This window comes from Tamandua tetradactyla, chromosome 1 (assembly GCF_023851605.1).
Source record: "Tamandua tetradactyla isolate mTamTet1 chromosome 1, mTamTet1.pri, whole genome shotgun sequence".
NCBI classification, from domain to species: Eukaryota; Metazoa; Chordata; class Mammalia; order Pilosa; family Myrmecophagidae; genus Tamandua; species Tamandua tetradactyla.
In genome coordinates, this window is record NC_135327.1 from 932,950 (window position 1) to 938,949 (window position 6,000).

General features: G+C 35.1%; 1 long non-coding RNA gene across 1 annotated transcript in view; it reads left to right on the forward strand.

Moving 5' to 3' along the window:
- The window catches only part of LOC143688498 (uncharacterized), an 88,850-nt gene extending 83,708 nt beyond the window's left edge, over positions 1–5,142 (forward strand). The window contains exons 5-6 of the long non-coding RNA XR_013178102.1: positions 2,048–2,158; positions 4,741–5,142. This is a non-coding gene — a long non-coding RNA (uncharacterized LOC143688498). The remainder of the gene's footprint in view (positions 1–2,047; positions 2,159–4,740) is intronic.
- The last annotated feature ends 858 nt before the right edge of the window (positions 5,143–6,000 follow it).

Here is a 6,000-nt window from a genome sequence, read left to right on the forward strand (position 1 = left end):
TATAACATAATCAGATTTCATTTCTCCATTTAGAGAAATTACTATCCTTAAGGGAAAATTTCAGAAAAGATATGAGGTTATAGAATATTTTCTAAAAAGTAATGATTCTATTTTGCTCACTTCTTTAAAGAACTATATTTATATTGCTCTTAGTAGAGTGCAGAATAAGGCTAGAAAATTAAATGATATTAACTCAAATCCTGTGACCATTTCTCCATCTGAACTCTACCCCTACCGCCAACTCTTTGGCTCCTTAGCAAATTAATGTAGTCTCACACAAGATTCCCCCTCCTCAACTTCCTCAGTTTCCCCATTTGGTTTACTACACTACCATTTATCTAGTTTAAGTAAAAATTGTATGCGTCATTCTTGGTATCTCATTCTCTACTTCTACTCCACCAGTAAAGCTAATGATTTCTATCTCCAAAATAATGAATCCATGCACCCCTATCCATTTTCATTGTCACCATTAAATCCAGGGACTATTTTTTACTGAATTTACTTGTATTCTTTGCCTCCTACTACAATCCAATCTTCACTTTGCATAGAATAGCCCCCCCTTTTTTTTTGGCATGGGCAGGCTCCAGAAATTGAACCCAGGTCTTTGACACAGCAGGTGAGAATTCTGCCACTGAGCCACCGGTGCACCACCCTAGAACAGCCTTTTAAAAATCAAAATCATATGAATTTGATTGTGTTATGCTCTTGATCAAAACTTCTTATTATCTTATAATTACATTTTACTAATTTTCAGTCTTTATCATCCTACAAGGGTTTTCATGATCTGGTCCTATCCCTCTGTCCAGATTTACCTTTCACCGTTCTTTCTGAAAATACTCCACATCATAGTCACATGTGGCTTTCACCAAACTCTGTCTTTCCCTGGACATTTATACTTGCTACTCTCTCTTCCTGGAATGCTCTTTTTGTGATTCTTTTTCCATATAAACTTTACTCCCACTGCCAAGCACCAGCTCTTTTAACAACCGAAGGTGGTATCACCAACGAGTCAGCTGAACTGAACTTGTAAAATGTGCTTCCTAAACCCCAAATGTCCCATAATCTAAAAGGTTTCCTCAGCATATTCAATTGTTTAACAATAATTTATCAAGGACCTACTATATAGCAGGCATTGTGTCCAGATGCTAGGAACACAGCAGGAAACAAAGCACATTTTCCAGTCTTACAGTTTTCATAATACAGTGTGATGGTGGGGGAGGGAAGAAGACAGACAAAAAGACAGATGTGTGCGCATACATGTGGGTGTAGATTTGTGTGTCTAAGTGACTTACCTTCAAAAATAGAATGCAGAATATGTGGGCTAGGGAGCAGGGTGGCTGAGAACAGGGGAGGTGGGTATTTTGTGTGGCTACAGAAGGCCTCTGACGAAGTGTCATCTGAGCAGATACCAAAAGCAGGTGAGCATAGCAGAGAAGTCATGCAAATATCAAATTTCTAGTATTCTCTTTCTATGGCTTTGACATGAATGGTCCAATTTTTTAGTCAATTGAACTATGGCAATAATACTGCTTTTCTTTACAATCTACTAATTAATATCAACTGATAAGAAAATAATACATAAACTGTTACTCAGAGCTTCTATTTCATACAAATATGGTCTGTTCTAAGGAAAAAATAGTGAATTAACTTTAAGAAATGGCTTGTAAGTTAGCTAGGATCCCAAAAATATAACAAATAACATGTTGACAAATTTTCCAAAGTGTCAATCAAGGAGGTAACCATGGCCATATTCACAGGCCCAGGGGCAAGGTGGTGACACTGCTGACAAGATGTCAATGACTCGGGTAAGAAGAGCCTGGTGACCAGGACAGGGTGGTGCCTGACAGCAGATCCATGTAGCACAAAGGAATCTGTGTGATCCCGGTGACAGTGATGATGGCAAATAAAAGCAGTTGACATTTAAGAAAGGTGACAGCAGTGATGTTAAATATTAAGACTTAGAATAAAAAACTCTCAAAATTGTAAGTCAACAACCTCCCAGCCAGTACCTGTTTTTGTGTTAACCTATTAAACCTTGTGTTTCTAGGAGGAGAAATCTCTGAAATATGCTACAGTGGGGATAGCATGCAGGGAGAAAACTAGTACATATTCACTCAGAGGTCACATATCTTTGTGATCCTGAAAAAAAAAAGGAAAGGTCAGTTATGCCACTTTAAACTTCATTTTTCTCATCTTTAAAAAGGGAATAACAATACCTATTATGAAGGATGTTGTGAGGATCAAATGAGATAAGTAGGAGAGCACTTACACTAATTCCCTCAATAAGTATTTACTGACCAATCACCACCTGTGGGTAGGCACAGTTCTGAGTACCAGGGATCCACAGAGGACAAATCTGATAAAAAAATAAATGCGGAGACCACGCTCCCATGGGATGTTGTCTGGCATAGAGTGACAGTGCAATACATGGGAAGTGAGCTAAATATTAAATAAGGTAAAATTTGAGAACTGGTACATGAATTACAAAAACCCAATACCACTGGCTCTCTTCCCCAATCTGGCACAGAGCTCTTTGTGGCTGGTAGAGAGTTAGCTAAGTGTGCTACCCTTCAGCAGGGGCTCAGCTGAAGAGAACCCCACAAAGAGGAGGCAGGATGGTTACTGAAAAGAACAGCAAGGCTAGAAATTGGAAAACTTGGTTTCTAGTCTCAGCATGGCCATTACCTAATTTTAAGACATTAAGAGAGGCAGCACATGTCTCCTAGTCACTTTTATGGATGTTTTTTTCTGTCTTTATCTGTTTGGGAATCTTTATCATATCTATTTTAAAGCTCTTTCAGATAGTTCTATTATTGTTCTATTATCCTGAATGAATTTTTCTACTAATTGAGTTTATTAATTTAATGTTTGTTCCTAAGTTTCCTAACCAATATCTTTAAGTGTTGAAAAAAATGATATCAGCACAAAGTTTTCTACTTTGTAAATTTGGGAAACATGTCTGCTCTCCAGAGGTAATTTTGAGTAGAATGTGCATGCTAAGCCCCTAAAAGATAATTAATACATAATTTGTATTTAATAAATTAGATTCCTTATTTTTAACACATATTATTAGGGACTTAGAACCATACCAAGTTCACTTCTTTGGATGAAAATAGTGATGCTCAAAATAACATTTCCAAAATTTAAAATTGTTAAGGGCTTAACCTGGGAATTGCATTTCTCTGATGACACTGCTATCTTCAGAGTTGTAAATGAGAGAACCCAAAAAGGCAGCATGATGTTGCCAAAGGTCCAAAGGCAGAATCAATGAGTAATTGACCCAGGACTGAACCCAGGTTTCTTTGACTTTCAGGCTTCCCTTTCATCCCTTGCATCTAGATATGTTCCAGTGTGATCCTTTACAACTTGTGTAAGATTCAAGTTTACTAAATCACTGAATGCAAAGGGATACAATTCTGGTAAAAATTTCTAATTGGGTTATTGGGCATTGGACTTCCCCCACCAAATTAAAAAGATTTTGATGCTTTGTTCTACTGTGATATTGTTATTAATCCCAGGCATCAGGGCATTTGAGATTTGTCATGGTATTTATAGCACCTATGGGTCATTTGGACCAACTGACACGGGCTACTTTTTTTTCATACTGCATCAACACACAGGCACTATATGGCATGAATCAGATTTATCAGAGTTATATTTCTGTCCATTCTATTCTTGAGCTATCTCTGACTGAAGTAGCAATCTATTGCTGTATTGGTAAGGAAATATTCTGCCTTTATGGAGACAATTTCATTTTAAATTACTTTTCAGGTCAAATGCTGCCATTTAATAAACGTTTGGAACACTGTACAAAATCAATAAAAGGCATTAAAATTACTTATTAGTCATGGTATTTTCTTCTTCTATCACCATCTAGATTGTTTTTGACAGCTCCATTAAGTATTAGCTTATTCCCCACTTTTTCCTTGATTTCCTTTTATAATATACAGATGTTATAAAAAATAAGACCCCTTCTTACACAAAAAGGTGTATGTTATTACAAAAATAATTTTAATAAAAAAACTGTTTTTAATAAAATAAAGTCTCTGATGCATAATAATGATTTTAAAATATTAGCTAAGGAGCACACCACAAATTATCCTGAAAATACCATCAAAAAGGCAAATTCTATAGAGTAATATAAGGTTTATTGAATGTGCGTTTATTAATAAACAGTTGAAATGGACTTCATTTTTCAATGACTATAAGCAAGTTTGATTTTACTACTTCCCATTGCAAGGGATAAAAATGAGATCACATGCACTTTTGATTCAGTTCAGTCCACAGGCCCAGTTTCCCAGTGAGAAATTGACTTAAATCATCTCAATACTGTGACCCTGGCCAAGTGGAAAAACTTAGCATGGAAACAGCATTTGGCCATGACATACTTCAATATTATTTTTTTGGAAGCCATCACTATTTCAAGCTGAATCCGTTATGATTTAAAACTGCCTTTTTATTGACATTCATTGTTTTTCAACCTGACAGTGGCCAATGATTTATATCAATCTTCCCTTAACATAGGAATTAAAGAGTTTGTAATATATCTTAAACTGCAGAACATTTTTTTCAATAGATTTCAAGATATTAATACAGTTGTCATTTGAAAAGTCTAAATTCTTACTGGTTGGAGAGAAGTTTCAAGAAGAAGCCAGTGAATTTAATAACACTGTCTTCATCTGAAGCAGAAGATTCAAAAATTAGTATGACACTATTGATGACTCTTTTTTTCTTTCCTAGGTATTTTTATTTTCTAAGGGCAAGAACACTGCAGTTAATTGTCAATCAGCAAACCTCAAAATGAAGTCCTTTGCATGGGTAGGAGGAGATTTGCAACTATCCCAGTGCTAGTAAACTAGGCACCAAATTATATCCTTTTCTCCTGCCTCACCCAGATTTCACAGGGGCTGCACACCCAAATAAATGCCTCTTGGCTACCCAGTCATCTAACAGCTGGAAAGATGACACTTAACACTTGGAAACTTTCCTGTGAAGATTGCTGCAAGGCTTTCCCATTAGCTTCCTGGTGAGACTATAAGGTCGAATAAGCTGCCTCAAAACCTGCAAAGGGTAACAGAAATACTCTAATATTAAGTCTGTGCAATTTAAATTTCTAATTCTCAAATCATAGTTCTTCAGATATTGTGGAAGCCACTGGTATATTTCAAGGCAAAAAAATGCTTTTGAAGATGGTGGAATTAAAGTAATATCTTAAGCAATGATAATGATAACAAGTGTCTTTTTCTTCAAGTAGACACTAAAGGTTATTTTGAGTAGCTGAGTCTTAGACATACATAGGTTAAGTTTGTTTTCTGAAATCCCTGTCATATTTTTAGCAAATGTTCATCTTTGTTCACAAGCGAAATATTTAACATGAGGCACAGTTATTTTCATTCTCTAGGTTTCATTTTCACATCATAAAATTAGAATTGCTTTAAAATTCTTTCTATTCAAAATGAGGATTGGTTTTGAAAATAAGATACACACATTATGAATACATTATTAAGAAAATTTTGTGATCTTATAGATATTTCAGAAATAAACACATACTTTTTTCCTCTTTAGAATGATAATTCTTTTAAAGAGACTTCAAATCAAAAAATTTTAATGACCTGACTGTTCACATAAGGTATTAGAAAGGCAAAATCTCTCAAATAATCTCAAACTCTAAAATGGCAGGTGAGAGATTTCATTTATTGATATGAAAGCACTTAGTTCAATTAGCTTTTATAGCAATGATCCTTTACACTGAAATCCATTTCAAATTCCTCATTTTCAAAATGTCCTTATAATTGTCTGTGCTTTGTTTGTTAATTCAGTATTTCTCAACTGAAAGACTGACAAGAATGAACAGGCCTTCCTAAATGTTCAGTCATATGCCCAAATGTAGATGAAATTAATTATATGATTAAAAAAGGAAAATGAAACATTAAAATATATATGTATTTTATGACATTGAAGGACATTGAAGAAACTGGAGACAGGAATGGTGTAACTTTC